The 19059-nt window shown below is 35.9% G+C and overlaps 1 pseudogene; it reads right to left on the bottom strand.

The window, feature by feature from the left end:
* Window positions 1–1407: 1407 nt before the first annotated feature.
* Window positions 1408–2571, bottom strand: LOC145617423 (RING-H2 finger protein ATL74 pseudogene; annotated as a pseudogene).
* Window positions 2572–19059: the final 16488 nt, after the last annotated feature.

The raw sequence follows: 19059 nt of genomic DNA, 5'->3' as shown, positions 1-19059 counted from the left end.
TGTTAGCGGGTGAAAAAAGTATCATCCATATCCGATCCGATCCATCATCCGCTTCATCCATCACCCGCTTCTCATCCATTTAATTCGGATTTTCGTCCATTTATTTATTGCGGGTGGAGCGGGTTAGTGGATATCCACTTAATATTGCCATCCCTAGTTGCAAGTAAAATGCAACTTTCACAAAAGGAAAACATTGCAAGTAACGAAAAACGGAAGAAGTATACTCTGCACATAAAAGTTGTTGAAAAGTTGTATACTCTAATTTTTACGTTTAAAATCAAAATTGTGTAAAATTCCCTATGCGTGTCGCAATGCTTATTGCTTGTTATGTGTTTGAGTTTCAATGCAAGTAGGTACAACATATCCTTACACCTACAAAGAGTTATATTTTGGTTTTTGAATATCCGAGTTCTGTGTTTTTAAATGAGTTTTTGTATAAATTAATTAGTATTGAGTGTTACACATAGAAAAAATAATAATTGTGGACATGAATATAGAAAAAATAATTCATAATATAGAGAAACATTTAGAGATAAAGTGAACATGTACTTTAATCAAAATGCCTATTGCACAACTACTCCTTTAGAATATATGAAAAGCCATTATTGTACTTGTACATAAAGGAGTGCTTCTCTCACTATCTCACCCAACCCATCTATTTCTATGAAAAGGTTAGTTTTTCAAAATTTCACTTCAAAGTTAAAAGACTAATAAATTGCGTAATTTAATGTATTTTTACACTCTAATGTGACAACATAACCAAATTATTTAAATAATGAGGTATGTTGAGCAAACTACACTTGGATGAAAAAAAAATTAATATTTTCGTCGGTAAACAAAAATTTGAACATGTATCTCTATACATATAATGGACCCAAATACAAATGTCCAAAAGGCCACTTAGAACTCTATTAAAGTTTTTTGTGATTGTAATATGTTAGGATGATTTTCTTCTATTATTGAACCATCACATTATTACCGGATTGTAAATGAAGAAAACTATACTAACATCTATTTTAAAAAACACCTCTCCAATAATTCTCTTAATCCCCCTCACTCCCAAATTGTCTAGTCCGCTAACCCGGGTCGGGTTGGACCTGTGAGAGGTTCCGGCCTGATAGGGCCCTTTTCCTTACCATAAAAAAAAAAAATTCTCTTAATAACTTAACAAGAGAATCCGGATTGAGAAATTGACCAACAAAATAAAACTACTATATGAGGTATAGTTATACATACATATATACCAATTTTTGTACTCTATACATTGTTTTACATTTTAACTTTCCATTTTATGTACAAAACAAATGTATAGTGTTGCTTCTTGCTTCTATCAAGCATCTAAAATTCTAAAAAGAGTAACAAAACTCAAAAAATTTAGACAAACAAAAGGAAATGAAACACCAAATAGAAGATGAAAGATGATAGTCAAAAGAAGGAAAATGGTTGTACCTTCCAAAATGGCATCTCAACAAAAAAAAGACTGGTGTAATTGATCAATTTGACTTAGCTATCTTAGCTAAGCTTCTCCCTCTTTTTGTAATACATAACAATCTACCTTTCTTTTTTACAGGACCACTACATTTTTCCACCAATACACAAACACATAAACTATAAAAATCACAATTAATACTAACTCAACTCCCACCACTCACCTCAACCACCACGTGGTCCTGTCTGCCACTCCTGTCGCCACCGTCACGTGGCGGTGGCGTCGGTAGGCCACCCCCATCGTTTATTATGTCCCCTCCTGCCCCCTTCGACGTAGAGCCAATAGTCTCTAGTAACGAGTGGCGGCAGTTGGGGCACGACGAGTGGGACCCAAGCCAAGTGTCGATACACGACACGTGGAACCTATGGTTACACTTAGGGAGCACTCTCACTTTATCCCCATCAATAAACTCCCCTAGACAAATGGGGCACTCTGTGTCATCACTTGGATCCGTACTCATGTCTGATGACCCTCCTTTATTATTCCCGTCTGCCCCATAGACGGCGACAGGTATTTTCCTTAGCGCGCTTTTTTTAAGCCCGGTGGCCGACATCCGTGCGGCCGCCTGTTCCGCGGTCTCCATCCCGAACCGTGGCCCACACCTTAAAATACACCGTACCATAGAGTTCAACCCTAGAGCACATATCAAGGCACACAACAAAGCAGCCAAGATGATCACCATGTTGGTGTCAAAGTTAGCTTGAGTCAACTGAGTATCCATATTAGATGGTGCACCCGTCCGGTTATTCGTCGTAGTCGGTGCCGCTACCGCGATCTCTAACAACTTCCGGTGCATCATCATAGCTAGCTTTACTATAACAATAACAAGATAGAGCTTAAGAAGGAGAGAAATGGATAAGCTAAGCTAATAAGCTAAGCAAAGGGAGATAACAAAAGAGGTGTAATATAAGAAAGGCCAAAAAAGAAGGGGTTGTATTATGTGTATTTGTAAGGTAGTATAGTTGAAAGGTTGGTTAATTGTTATCCAAATTGGGGACCAAGAGGCTAGTTTTTGTAGGTATAATTAGATGATTTAATTCCCTTAAATTTTGGGGGTAGTAGTTCTATTATTTTCTCTAGAAAGTGAAAATTCTTGAAAAAAAATTATAGGAGGAATAATTTAAATTTATAGTGTATGAGATTTTTTTGGTTTACCTACGTTTGTTTGTTTTGATGTGAAGTGGTACGGTTATACTTGTGGTTTCTAGAATTTCTAAAAGTTGATGAAAGCTAGAATGCTACCAATATTAAATTAATTATTGTGAGTAGTAGACAATTGATATTCTATTTAAAAAAACAATTACGATTTATTCAAATTGGAGTATATAATAGTAGTTCTTTAGACTGTATATAAGCATTAAATGCATTTCAATAGTATACGTCTGAAATTTGATGACAGTACATATAAATCAGTCGGTGTTAAGTATTCGGAGTATTAATTTTTTTTTTTTATTTCTATTTTCTTATATATCGTAGTAACTAGTAAGGGATGCATATACGGAGTGATTTGAGTATTAATCTTTTCTTTATTTTTATTTTCTTATAAAAGTTCTATGATAGTCATCCTTTGATGACTACCATACCATAATACTTTATTGTGATTTATATTTATGTTAAAATTAATTATAAATGTTATTTCTTATTTTTTAAAATCAACCATAGAATCATTGATTACTCTTTTTAAATTAAAAAATGGATGTCAATTAATTTTTTATTAATAATAAAATAAGTTATTTATCAAGATGATGAAATTAGTAAAAGACACAAGTAGAGTGTGACCTCCTTTATGCTGGGAAAAGGGAAGGTTAGATGGGGTAATATTACCAAACTTTTGGTCCCTCTTTGTTTTGTGGAGAAGGTGTGGAGTGATTTAAGCAGCTGAGGACATATGAAGGACGGACTATGTAAGAATAAAGTGAACGTGTGATACCAATTTATTATTTAAAAGCGATACAGTTTAAAGGTTTAGACAATAATAAGTGTACAGACGTTTATCCTTGTTTGCAGATTAGTAGACATTTTGCGTTAATGTGGCTTACAAAAATTGTTCTTCTTGCTTTAAGTTATATTTGAACATGGAATTTAAACTGCTATGTTCTTGTACATTCTTTATTGGTGACAAAGTTGACTTATGACAATACTTAAATAAATACTTTAGCTTGTTATTCATTTTCGTGTATCACAAATTCACAAGAGCAAAGCTGAAAAAAGGAGAGAATAGCGGGAGGAGAAACAAATGTGAACTTATGGGTAAAAAAAATTGATTAAAGGCATAAAAAATACTTTGAGATTTTTGACACATTTTATCACCTTTACTAAGTGTTTTATTTATTTATTTATTTATTTATTTTTTCCAAGTTTTAGGAAATTTGGAATTATAAAACAATTTAATAGAGTTTGTTTTCTTAATTGATGAGAAACCATCGAATTAATAAAATCCATGCAAAATTGGGTACTTATATATGTATATATGTAGTTATGTACGTATATTCTTGTTTGTAACTAATAACTATGCTTCGCATGTTAGAAATTTTTTACAATAAATTTTTAAGGCCAACTCTTACAAAAATAGAAGTATAATGAAATTTAGGGCCTGTCCTGATTGACTTAACTGAACTGAGCTGAACTGAATTGAACTGAACTTATTGGAGCTGAACTGAACTGAACTAAGCTGAACTTATTGGAGCTGAACTGAACCAAATTGAACTGAATATTTTATGAGAGAAGGAAATAATAAACTGAACCGAACTTATTAGAGATGAACTTAACTTGACTGAACTGAACTGAAAATAAGCTGAAAAGAACAGACCATTAGATGATTTTTTTAGGAGCTGACATTTGTTTTTTTTTGAAAAAATAATTTTTAAGGTTTCATGATAATTTATTTTAAATTCGTGTAGACTCTCTCTCCCTTTTGTAGTTGTTGTAATTGAAGCCTATGATTCTATGAAGGATATACATGGAGCTATGTGACAAGATTGACAACATTCAATATTTATAAATCTCCTAATTTATTTATTTAGTTTTAAAGAAAGAAACTTCCACTTACAAAAATACAATGAGTCTTGCTTTTTAGAAGGGAACATCTTGGAAATTTAAGTGGGGGATATCATTCAATTTTCACAAATTTATTCTGGGTCTCATATCAGAATTAAAAAGCTTGAATCTACAAGTATTTTATTACATTATCCCAAAAGGTTTTAAGAAAATTTTGTAAGAGATTCTTCAACATCTGTTCAGTGTTAACTTTTCATAGCTCCATATTGGACCGTATGTACCAACTAAGAAAAATAATGATATAATTGATTAATACGAGTAGTATTTTTCTAAGATTACATTTTACTGTATATACATGCTTAGAACGAAGGCCAAAAAAAAAAAGTAGAAGGCACAAAATATTATACAAGTACAACTTTAGTTACTCATATATTTTCCAACTTAGAGCTCCAATTCAATTCAGTTGTGGCCTTACAAAACTAATTACTACCTCTTCGTTTCTTATTAGTTGCAAATTTGGGGTATTATTTGTGAGATATAAAATATTCTAAAGTTGCAACTAATACGAAACGGAAGTAGTAATATACTTCGTTTATGGTTAGCCATACGGTGTGATCAGCTATTATATGAGTTATTTTGTTAATAAAATAGGGGTTATTTGGTCAGTGTTACAGGGACTACTTCGGTCAAAGTTATAGGATTTACTCGGCTAGTATTATAGGAGTTATTCAGTTAGTATTACAGAGGTAGGTTATTTGATCAATGTTATAGGAGTTACTTTATTATTTTATAAGTGGCCACACGATATGACCAGCTACACACAAGACGAGCAGATATAAGTGTAGTTCAGGGTATGTCCTTTTTGTTAAAATCATCTTTATATTATCGAATGTACGAAAATGAGGAGATCGTGCACTATAGATCCATATACCTTTTGATAAGAACATTTTCCATGTATGAGATATGGATTAAGCATCTTTTTGTTTCGGTTGCTTTCAAACCTAGTCATCCAAATTATACTTTATTTTATTCTAGATTTTAATTACTAGAATACCAAACCTTAACTCCTACCTCTTGGAATTATGGTTCCTCTTCAAGTAACAAGAGTAGAACTTTCTTATTAGGCTAGCTACTAATAAAGTACTTTATAATAAGAAGATAATAAATTAATAATAATGTACAAAAAGAAATACTTAGTGGGAAACTAGGTGAATTAAACCTACCTTAATCTCATATATTGACTGATTAATTAGTGACCTTTTGCTACATCATTAGAGATGAGTACTACGAGTAGGGACAAATATAAATCATCATTAGAAAGTTAATTTTTTTTTTAATTTTTTTATAAGAAAGTTTAAAATTATTGATTACATAAATATCTTCCAAGAACCTTTTTGCTTTAGTTATCATTGTTGAGACTTGAGATCTTTCATAGCAAATTGAAATACGCCAGCAGTATACTTTTTTCCCTTTTAAAGTGAGTTTTTATTATTGCATAATTTGGTTGGATTTTCTATTGATTTCATAGTACTTATACATGTCGAATAATGAAGTTGCACCTTACCATTTCTCTTTTTTAGAGGTCAAATTTAGAAACTTTGATTGTTTTGTTCGGTGTATATAGTGTTGTTAAAAACTTCTCAATATAATTTTTCAAATATTAATTATTATGAAACGAAGGACATATATCATACACATATACAAACTATGTATACATATTGAGCCATGGATTGGGATCATCATTATAGTAACTATTTCTAAGCCACACAAGTACGTATGCATGTCCTACGCATGCTTTCTTAATACCGATCTATATGAACTCCTAATATAATAAATAGAGACGAAAAGAGTATATATCGCAGGTGTATTGGCTAAAGAAAGAATTGAATTTGTTATCGTAGTTGATCATCTAGGTTTTCAATGTCAAATTGGAATTAGTTGCTCTTATCTTTGCCAAACAAATATGGAGAATCAATTATGTTAGATACACCACTTCTACCAAAACATTTATTTTAAACAATCTTAATCATGAATGTAAACCAATGCAGTCTAAAAGTTATACGGAGTACTTTCTCCATTATTTTCTTACACTTTTAAATTAGGATTGTCCATTTCTATATGCATTTTAGCTAACTTTTGGTTAAAGCTTACAACAGACAATTAGACAAATAACGATGAATTATACACACATCAAGTAGCTCTAATCAAGTTGAATTAGTTTATGTTCAATCATTATTACAAGATGTTTAATTTCTATTTGATGTAAATCTTGTACATAAAAAAGTAATCGTATTCCAAGTATTATTGGCTTGGAGTAATCACGGAGTGACTAGTGAGCTCACAAGTACAACGTATCTTGCACTTACTCAAAACGAAATGAAAAGTCTTTGACAGGCTAAAGTCGTATCACCTAATCAAAAATAATTACCTAAGTCCACTAACTTATGCAGATAGGGAAGTAGGGTCGAATCCACAGGGAAACTGGTCTTTCTATTCCTAATTAATTATTATAATCCAAATTATTAAAGTAACCAATAATTGTTGTGATTATTAACTAAACTACGAAGATTATGAGTAAAGGGAATAATTAAGGAAGAAATTAATAATAATAAAGTCTAGGGCATAGGTTCACTAATAAACAATATTCCAGGGTAAAACACAATAATCAATCATCAATGCATTAATTAATCAGATCGTAAAGGGCTTTCGCTACGTATTACAATCACAGAATTAATTTACCGGTATTAAATCTCATCTCTCGAATCTCGACCTAACCATTTATAAATTAATCTGCCTATTGAAATTAAGCCTAAACATCAATTCTCATCTCTCGAATCTCGAATCAAAATTGCTAAACTCATACAATTAAACCTGGCCAAATCTTATTGCATAGCATGTAAACAATCAATAGGAAATCAATTAAGCATTAATAATTAACAATCATAAAATTAACCCCTTCATATTATTTATTAGATCCCCATAAACCCTAGAAGGAAACTACTCAGACATAATCAAAACTAAACAAAACATAATAATTAAACAGGACATGAAAGAAATTGGAAAGAATAAAATACTGAGATTAATTAAGGGAGAAATCGTACCAAGACGGCGGAATTACAATAGTGTTGAGGAACAAGAAAGAAAATAAAATCTAGAGAGAGAAAGTTGAGTAGAGAGAAGGAAGAGAAAATAAAACTAAAGTAATAATAATGAATAAGAGATAGTCTAATCTTGCCTAATAAAATTACATTAATACTAAGCAAGAGTTATCGCTAAAACAAAACAAAACGGAAACAAACTATTCCCTAAAGATCAACACGCGCCCGGTCGGGCAGTGGCTCGCCCGACCGGGCCCGCCTTCTTTGCCTCTGATGGCTTCTCGCGCCCGTCCGGGCGCGTCTTCAGGCGCGGGAAGTCTCAGGCCTTGCTCCGCCCCGCCCGGCCGGGCGCGCCTTCGGGCGGGGCCTTGTGGCTTGGGCGAGGCTTTTTAGCCTCGGGCTTCTACCTTTGGGCCTCTGAACTTGGCCCAAATGCCATCGAACTGAGCCCTTAGTCACCGATTTGATACCTCCAATCGGCCATGGGCTATCGAACTGGGTCGCGGTCTTCCAACACTTGTAGATACTCCTCGAAAAACCCGGGAAAATGCTCCAAGTACGCAAATTCCTACAAAACTCAAGCAAAACTACCAAAGCACTGGAAAACACAAATTAGTAATAAAAGTGGCTCGTAGGAGCCAAAAACACTACTAATTACGACCAAGGGACGGAGATAAACATATATATAAAATGAACACATCAGTCTTTTAGTTGTAAGGTGTAAAAATTGTGTTATATGTTAATTACGGGCTTATTCTCTTCAACTTATTTTCAGTTAAGTTCCTGATTTCTTCATCTCATAAAATATTCAGCTCAATTAAGTTCAGTTCAATTCAGTAAATCAGAACAGATCCTACATCTAAGAGAGTTGATGGCGACTTTAATTTCTTTGTTTAGTTTAATAATAAGTTAAGATTGAAGTCCACTTACCTATACACATATACAAAAAGATAATATAATAACTCAACTGCTATTTGTCGCTCCCATTTTATCAGGTAACGCTCCCTTTTTGACTTGAATGGACCACTATGCCCTTTATGCAATTTGGGTTATAAAAAGGACCTTGTTCCCCATTTGGACACAATACATGAAACGGTCCCCTTAGTTCACGACATTGTTGTCCCGAGCTTCCCAAAATCGGTCCCCACGACCCAAATCGGTCCCCACGACCCAAATCGGTCCCCACGACCACCTAAATTTTCTATTTTCAAAAATCGTTAAATTTGCCGACGGGTCTTGGGTCATGGACGGCGAGTGGAACATACGTACGCCGGAGAATGCGTCGGATCATTCTGTAAGTTTTTTTTTTTTATTTTCTGTAATTAGGACATCCGCCTAAAATTTCCGGATGTCCTAGGTACATCCGCCTAAAATTTCCGGATGTACCAAGGAACATCCGGAAATTTCAAGCGGATGTACCTAGGGACATCCGGAAATTTTAGGCGGATGTCCCTATAATTTTTTTTTGTTTTTTTTAAGTACGTTTATTAATTTTTTTTTTTTTTTTTATGTATTTTTTTTCGTGGTCTTGTGATTATTGTTGTGATTTAGTATTTGATAATTAATGTAATTTTGTTGTATTAATATGATTATTAGTAATATGTTTATTTTTTGTTTCATTATTATTATTATTATTAGTAATATGTTGATATTATTGTTGTTGTTGTAGTTGATATTATTACTGTTGTTGTTGCTGTTATTTTTATTGTTGTTGTTGTTGTTGATATTGTTTGTTGTTATAATTTTTTATTATCATTAATATTGTTATTGTTTTGTATTTGTTGTTATTATTATTAGTATTGTTATTAGTATTGTTATTATTATTATTATTATTATTATTATTATTATTATTAGTATTGTTTTTATTATTTTTATTATTTTTATTATAATAATTATTATTATTATTGTTTTTATTATTATTATTTTGACATAAAGCATGTTTTGTTTAATTTGTATAGGATATGGAATCTGAGGAAGGCGGTGACGGTCTGAATTATAGTGGGAATTTTGTCACCGATACGTTTTTTCCTACATTTGACGATGCTGTTACATGGGCTGATGGTGTTTCCATAAAATTGGGATTTATATTGGTGAAATCGTCTTATAACAAAACCAGAAATGGTCGGCCGTATCGGTATTTGCGATGTGATCGGTCACGAAGGAGCAAGCCGAGAGATTTGGAGAACGCGATACGGAAGGACACCAAAACCAAAGCTAATGGTTGTCCATTCTACATCAAGATATATTATGATGTCAGCACCGAAAGTTGGAAGATCATTGCGAAAAATGATCACACCGGGACACATAACCACCCAATGATTGTGTACCCAAAGGGTCACCGTAAAGTGAGCGGATTGAGTCTGGGTGCAAAACAGGTTGTGCGGGACTTGACAAAGTCCAAGGTTGCTCCCCGTAACATCATGTCCACTATTGCCGAGCAATTTCCTGATGATCATCCAAACATCCGACACATTTACAATTGCCGAAATGACTTCAGGATAGAGATGTCCGAAGGAAGAGGAGTTGTTCAGCAATTTCTTCATCTGGCGAGAGAGAGTAAATACATTTACTGGTTCACGAATGATGATTACAACGTTTTGCAACATGCATTTATGGTGCACCCGATCATGGTCAACATACTCCGCACATACCCACATGTCATAGGTATGGATTCTACTTACAAGACCAATCGATATAACATGCCTTTCTTTGAGATAGTAGGCGTGACACCGACAAACCAGAATTTTCTAGTTGGATATGTTTTCATGCGCGACGAGTGCACGGCTAGCTATCGGTGGGTGTTGCAGAGATTAAGGGAGTTGATTGGGTTTGATAAAGAGCCATCTGTATTTATTTCAGACCGTGATCTTGGCCTATGTGCGGCTTTGAGAGAAGTCTTTCCAGGTACGTCACATTTACTCTGTCTATGGCACATCAACAGAGATGTGGAGGCTAAGGTGACGAAGATGTTTGGAAACAAGATGGTTGGTGTCAGTTTTAGAGCTGGGAGATGGTTCAAAATCGTGAATGCAACAACACAGGCGGAGTATGATCGTGCTCTAACTGCCATGCAAGTGAGGTGGGGAAAATATCCGGAAGTGATTCAGTATGTTCAGAGAACTTGGCTTTGTCATAAGGAGAAATTTGTGAAATTTTGGACGAACCAGGTTCTTCATTTTGGTAACACCACCAACTGCAGAGTTGAGAGCCAACATTCAGCAGTGAAAACTTGGTTAGAATCATCCACAGGTTAGTTGTATTATTTTATTAGTTGTTCTCGTTGTTACGTAATTGTAATTGTATTAATTGTAATTGTATTTGAATTTACTAATTAGAATCATTGGCAGGTGCTTTGGATACCGTATGGGCCCGAGTCCATTGTCATATCGGTAATCGCATCATACAAATTCGTAATGACTTGGAGGCATCAAGGTCTAAAATTGGTCAGATGTACAAACAGTTGCCACTGTCACGTATAAATGGCAAAGTGTCTCAACATTGCTTGGAAGTTCTGGATAACGAGACGAAAAGGATGCGGGATTTGAGTTACCAGGTCCATGAACGGGGTGGATGTGCTATGCGTGTGACCCATGGTCTTCCATGTGCTTGCCAGATACATGAATCGATAGTTGCACAGACGGGATTGTATAGCAGCCAAATTCATTCTTTCTGGAAGACACTGGTTATTTTCGGTGATGGTGTTAACATTCCTGAAGTGGTAAATGATTCGACCGAGGAGGCTGCACATTTTCGGTCCCTGATCGACGAAGTCATGGAAAGTGACCCGGCCGTACGTCGAAATGTAACGCGAATCATTGAGGAGGAGCTACATCCAGATCATTCACACCTTGAAGAACCACATATCAACCTTAACACTCGTGGTCGACCGAAAAGAAATAACACCAGGCGTGATCGTAGCTATTTCGAGCATGTGAACCGTCAACACACTCAACGTGGTGGTGACCAAGAACCAGGTAATACTAAAATTCTATCTTTTAATATGTAAACTTAGTACTTGTAGCTTTACTAATAATTTATCTTTTACTTTTGTGTTGTAGATCCAAGTGACATTAGTCAATGCAGGTATTTGAACTTGCTTCCAGCCCCAATGTTGCCGTACATTTCGTCTTGGAAGGATGTCATTGGTGATGGGAACTGTGGCTTTCGTTGTGTCGCCGACTTCTTCTTTGGCGATCAAAATAAGTGGTATGACGCTCGGGAAACAATAGCGAACGAGGTCGCTGGTCATCCTGATTTGTACGAACGGATTTACGGGCTTGGGCGACTTTGGATGAACGTGGAGCGTATTCGATGGGATGGTGGGGCTGTCGGGGAGCGGCATTGGATGGTTACAATTCAAGATTTATTTCCTATTGCTACGTGGTTCAACTTAAGGGTGATTTGTCTCGGAGTAGGCCTAGTACCAACTTGCTACTACCCATGCATCACAGTCTTACCGCTTAGGGCACGCAACGGGGTTCGGTCACCGACTCGAGAGTTTGTGATTGCTACAGTTGGTGGATCACATTTTATCTGTCTTGACCTTGTACCTGATTCACCACTCCCGCCGATCGCCGGTTGGTGGACGGAACACCACGAGGATAGTGTCAATGGATGGGATCAAGCATATCAATTGAGAAGGGACATGTGGGATGCATTAGTTAGGTAGTTTGTAATGTACATTCACTAACTTTGAACATTTGTAAGAAAATTTTATATGTATTTGCTTTTAATCTAACATGATATGCAACAAAACATCAAATATAAAATAAAATAAGTGTCCAGTTTATACATTACATTTTTAAAAATAAAATACAAATAAGTTCATAACATAATAAAAATAAAACCGTCACTAACAGAACATCTAATCAAAATAATCTAAAGTCCCATTTTTGACTTCCAATCAAATACAAGTTGCTCAGTCATTGTTCGAGTCTCACTTGACATTTCAGGATACTCAGCTAGTGCTCTTTGGTGAATCTCCATGGACCGACCCATCCACTGCAAATAAAACAATAACATATTATAACACAAAAATTAATAGAAGTCATTGTTAATATAATAATAAGCATTAATACTTACGTAATCAGTGTTAGTCCGCTCAGGCAGGTTGCTTGTAACTCCTGGACCTGGAGATACCCGCGGGTGAGAAAACCTGTACAGCCACTGCATGTAACCAGGCGCAACCGAAGGAGCTGCAGCACTAAGCCTGGGTAGGGAACCTAAAACAACACTCTGAGATACCCCAGGGACAAACCGGTTCCACATCACAGCTGTCATCTCAGTCGGGAAGTCTACCCGATACATCTTCAAGTTAGTCGGCCTCTTGGCCTTCTCTGGCCTGATGATCTCGCGGGGAATGCCTTGCACGAAACCAAGCTGGCGGACCACTCTATCAGGCATGTACGGCTCAATGATGTGACGGTACTGGATGCAGCCAATGAATAAAGTGGGGGGCACTCGTAATGCAGGATCAGCTCCGTACGGTAGCCAGTTCACCTCACGGTCAGTAAGCGCATCAATTCTAGTACGAAAAGCTAACAGGCGCTCCAGGTTCTTGCTAGGACATCCCGCTCCTACATCCCAAGCAGACGCACGAGGCATTTGAAGGTCCCGGGTCAAGGTACCCTGCTGTGGCCGAAAGCACGGAAAGTACTCGTAAATCCACGCTTGCAGAAGCGTGAGACAACCAGCAATCGAATCAGCACCTTTCCGTGATGCCGTGCCCAGTTGCCGATACAAGTAGGCCAGTGTAGCTGTTCCCCAAGCATACTCGTTAATAGGGACATCCGTGTGACATAGCTCGTGGAGGAAGGAAGGATGCGTACGGTTACCACTCTTGTCTACAAACAGTGTACCTCCAAGCACTAACCACAAGTATGCAACAAGCTGCTCACTAAAATCCCGGTCGACCGCCAATGTCGACTCAAAAATCTTATCAGTCAACACCCCACTACCCTGCCAAATGGTCTTTGTGCCGCAAACCTCAGACAGATAATCTGGAGTCATATCCATGGTGACCGAGCACTCGTCCCGTAACACGTCCGTGATAGGAGTAGTGGACACCATATTGCCTGCAACCCGTAACCCAAGTATGTTGTGCACGTCGTGCAGCAAGATCGTAATCTCCCCAAATGGCATGTGAAAGGTGTTCGTATCTGGCTGCCACCTCTCAACAAAAGCAGAAATCAACGGCCAATCAAGTCTCTTAAACATCAGGCCGGGCAAGTGAGACAACCAACTAGCATCAATCTCCGCAATGTCCTCCACAGATTGACGGCCTCGCCAAGTACACAAGTCAGAACATAACTTTTTCCTACTCAAACAGCGTAAAACACTACGCTCCTGCTCCATCCAGATATACCGTGCCACGTGACCGCCAAAACTAGGGATAACTGACCCATCCTCAGGCCCACCCGGCATCGGTTCCTGCACTAACCATGCCTCTGCAGAGCTGGAAGCCTGGAAGTAGGCTGACTCGACCCACTACCAACAAATCTCCCAAACTGACCCCTATATACCATATGGAAATCCTGAAGGTCCTGTTCTTCATCCCGGTCACCAGCATGACTACCCGAACATTCGTCTTCCTCGTCAGATATGGGTGCTCCAGTTGCAGAGTACAAGGGCCGACTACTACCAGACTGTTGGTCTCCCGACCAACCACTAGTAGACCCGTATTGCTGCTGCTCGGGCTGAACCGGTGGAGATCAAGTTGTCTGTCTCCTAACAGACGCATTCAGACGTCGTGATATTGCATGTCGAGCACCAGATTCCTCGATCTACATAAAATTAAAAAATAATCTGATTTTAGTAATAACAATAACCATAATAACCATAATAACAAAAACAACAATAATAATAACAACTACAAAAATAATAATAATAATAATAATAATAATAACAACAATAATAACAATAATAATAATAATAATATCAACAATAATAATAACAACAATAATAATAATACTAACCATAACACTTCAAAATAACAACAAAAATAACAAAATCCAAAAAAAAAAAAAACAAATTAACAACAACAACAATAACCTTAACATTAATAATAAAAACCTAATATCAACAAAATAATAAAAATTAACATATTTTTTAAAATATAATAAGCACAATAATAACAACAACAATAATAATAATACCAACAATAATCACCATAACACTTCAAAAAATAACAAAAAATAAACAAAATCCGAAAAAAAAAATAAAATTAACAATTTTATTAACGGGCCAAAAAAAAAAAAAACAAAAAAATTGGAACTTCCGCCCAAAATTTCCGGATGTTCCATGGAGGATCCGGAAATTCCAGGCGGATCCTCCATGGAACTTCCGGAAATTTTGGGCGGAAGTTCCTGGGATCCGAAAATAAAAAAAAAAAATTACCTCGTCTCCACCATCGCTGCCGCCGACGCCCCTGCCACCAGCGCCGCCGAAGGTCCTCCCTCCGAATCTCAGCCTAATCCGCCTCGAATCACCCATTTTCTTTTGTGTTTATGATGATTGTTGTTTTTTTAAACAATTAAGAACAATTTTGGAATTTTTTTTTTTAAAAAAAAAAAATTGTTTTAGAGAGTTAGAGAGTAAGAGAGTTTGAGAGTAAGAGAGTTAGAGAGAGAAGTAAAGAAGTGAGAAATGTTGGTCGGGAAGGAAAAAACCGTATTTATATATTAGGGGTAAAATTGGAATTTCAAGAAAAAAAGGGAGCGTTACCCGGTAAAATGGGAGCGACAAATAACAACACTCTATAATAATCAAGAGACAGAAATACAAAACAGGTGAAGAAATCATATAGAAGAGTACCAAAAACAAGAATCATGAGGCCAATCATAACATATAATTGCATACAAATATAGAAGATGAACAATAATGTTGAGAAGATTTAAGAAGGTCCATGTGACATAGGCAAACTAGTTATTACTAAGTTACAAAAATGGTTTAGTCAGTGATAAAATGGAGAATTCATTGCAATGGGTCCGACCTTTATTAACCCCTACTATTATAAGTCATGTGATCGAGCCATGAGAAATAAGAATAAGTTGCATCTGCCCGTGACTCATCGGACCCACGTCGTATAGGGGTTAACTCCGGCATTGCACCCTTTCATGACGTATGCCTTCATTTGTTGTAAGAGTACTACGGAGTATTTCGAATAAGGGGTGGCTGGTGCCTGGTGGCGTATGTTGTGGCCGTAAATCAGTTGTTGCCACGTGTCCAATATGTATCGGACATTTCGAATGATGTATCCTATATTAGTATTTTCAAGCCGTGAAATAGAGATATTTTGAGATTTACGTACGTTGGCTTTGATGATTTATGGTCAACTATCATTGTTCTGTATAATTTTGAGGGTTTAAATCAAAAATTTGAAATTAAATCTCGTCTACAATATTTATAGTGAAGTGGGAAGAAACAAAAAAAAGCCGGACATTGCATATATCATGGCTATCAATCCATCATCGTTAATTTGTTACGCATGTAGAATTACTATAGGAAAGTCTATCAGACTACTTGTACAGTTGTACTAGCTATGTCTACAGAAATACTTGCGTGGACCTGGTTCACAATAATATTATTGTGGACCCGAGGTTATTTATACACACGCAACTGACATTAAATTGAACATAGTGACCTTTTTTTTTAACATAGTAACCTTATTTTTAACATAGTAACCTTTATTAAAAGTTGCATAATGTTTAATACAATTGTGAACTCGAAGTACGACGTTATGACCCTTATTTTAACATAGTGACTTTTATTATTAATATTGACCTTATAAAATATTTTATTAAAAAAATTAACCTCTTATAGCCTATATATTACCAAAATGACTTTTATTTTCAACATAGTGACCTTTATTTTATTATAGTGACTTTTTTTTGTATTAATAAAACAACCATAGTTTCTCTAATGTTAGTGGTCCACAATAAATTAGTGTGAACCAGGTCCATTTAAGAATTTGTACTATGTCTAAGGGCCTGTTCATATTTACTGAACTGAGCTGAACTGAACTGATTGGAGCTGAACTGAACTGAACTGAACTGAATTGAGCTGAAATGAATATTTTATGTGAGAGAGAAATTAAGAGCTGAACTGAACTGAACTGAACTGAACTGAACTGATTGGAACTGAACTGAAATGAACTGAACTGAAATTAAGTAAATGTGAACATACCCTAAATTGTCTACAAGTTATACAAATTATATAGCAAGGTTGACTTAATTACCTGTAATATTTTCCTATAATTTTAATTGAATCTTTTGTAAAATAAAAAAACAAGAATTTAATTGAATCTGCTTAGGGAAGAATGAGAAAGGATGGGCAAGTTAGTACATCATTTCTTTTTGATACACACCTTTAACCATTTATATTTCTTGTTTTGTGTCTACTCGACGTTTCAAAACTTTTCCAGAACCCGCAATGAAGTTGAGGATTTGAAGGATAAACAACACGGTAACTCTTCTAGTAGGTAATTTGATGGTGGTATGAGCGTCTACTGGTCACATTGATCCTAAGGCATTCGTGCCAAATAATGTGAGATTAAATAATCTGTTTTGACAAGAGAATTACCTCATTTATCAAGTGCACATTGATACAACTCATACAAGCAGCTAGCCTTATTGTGAATCTCCTCTTCATTCGAACCAGTCTTTAGTCAGAAACACGAACACTATGGTGGGTATCCAGCAACTCCAAGATTTTTTGGCCGTCTATTACTATTGACAAGGCATTGATCTACAAAGCACAAGAGATCAGCCTGAACAGCTTGAGTCCAGGACAATTGTCACGGATAACAAGTGCTACAGAATTATACATGATGCACCAAATAACTGCAGACTTTGAACCGTTCTAAAGCTTCCTGCACATAAGTTTAACACAAGTACACATTAGGCCGAGGAAGGTGTATAATCAACTAGCTCATTTCAACCTCTTCTGATAGCACAAGCAGGCGGCACACATGAGTATTCCACACTCACTGAGGAAGGTGTAATCAACCGACAACTGCTGCATCTGAGAGGTGCATATACATATTCATACACCGTGCATCAGTTTCATCTAGTGATTCAATAAGTTACATTTCTACTACTTAAGGCTTTCACATTGCTGAGCACACAGACACAACGAGAGTTAACACGTCAAAAATGGAACCAATTAACTAAAACATTTACAGTATCTTTTATTTTGGTATAACTTGTGTGAGCAAAAGCAAAAGTTTCACCAAGAAACAACACAGACCAAGAGTTAGCGCGCTCATTATCAAGCATGCACTTCAGGAAAGCACAGTATCTAACATTTATTTGCTTAAGCACGGGGATATCCATGACTTTGAGATTGATCACAACACTAGAGGTTGACATTGAGTCTATTACGGAGTACTATTATCAACCATTCAACCACGACCTGCTCACCAATCATACAGCAAAAAGCCGAAAGTCCAAGGGCAGTCTCTTAATTATATCCACCAATACATCATACTGAGTAGTACGTGAGTACTTCAACCAAAAGATGTTAAACAATGTAAATACTCTAAGCTCAGTCATACATGCCTCTGGCTAAATACTCTAGCTATTAAACGAAGATACGAACACAATGTAAAACAGCCTCCAATAATACCCCTTAGCAGCCAATTTCAAACATTAAGTATACATGATGATAAACTTCATGTATCTTATGAAAAATGCAAGTTCTAACTGATATTAACCAAATCAAGTTTAGTTTTTCTAGAAATTAAAAGCTCTGGCTTAGCTTGTTGCATGACCAACTCATTCACTAAAGTACTATGTAACAAAGACTTAAAAATTTAAGGTGCAATATGAGCACATGGTGCAAGAATATATGATTAATATGATAGATGTTAAGTTCAACATAACAAAGGATACACCATCATTGAACCATTAAACATTAATTTATTTGAAAATTTGTGTACCTCATAGATTAATTTATATTTACCCCTTAAGCTATGGAATAGTATAATTTATTGGAAAATTTGTCAGAAAGTACCTTTAATTTTATGTTATGCTACTCATTTTGTGAGAAAGAATCTTTTAAACAAAGTGGGAAAAAATGATGGACCTTTTATGTGTTTTTGGTTGTGGGATGAGACCTAATGTTAGAAGTTGAGATTGTTTTTTACTGCCCAAACAAAAAAAAAAGAAAATTATTTTTTGAGCGAGTAGGTGGGTATGACATCAAATTCACCACCTATTTACTACCCACGTTGGGATGCGTTTGACTTTTGTACAATACCCTCCTACTTACCCGTCAAAATTGTACCCATATTTACTCTAATTGAGGCGGGTGCGGTGCAAGACCCACATTTTTATACCCACCTGTCATCCCTAGATGCACCATACACAAATCTTCTAAACAATTACTCGTAAATAATAAAATTAATTGAATCCATTTCCTACCCAAAATACACTCCTACTAAATTTACTAACGGAGTCGACTATCAAGTCAATTTTA

The sequence above is a fragment of the Chenopodium album genome, chromosome 26, assembly GCF_948465745.1.
Source record: "Chenopodium album chromosome 26, dcCheAlbu1.1, whole genome shotgun sequence".
In the NCBI taxonomy this organism is placed as follows: Eukaryota; Viridiplantae; Streptophyta; class Magnoliopsida; order Caryophyllales; family Amaranthaceae; genus Chenopodium; species Chenopodium album.
The sequence above is the reverse complement of the archived record's forward strand: the minus strand, read 5'-3'. Positions and strand labels throughout refer to the sequence as shown.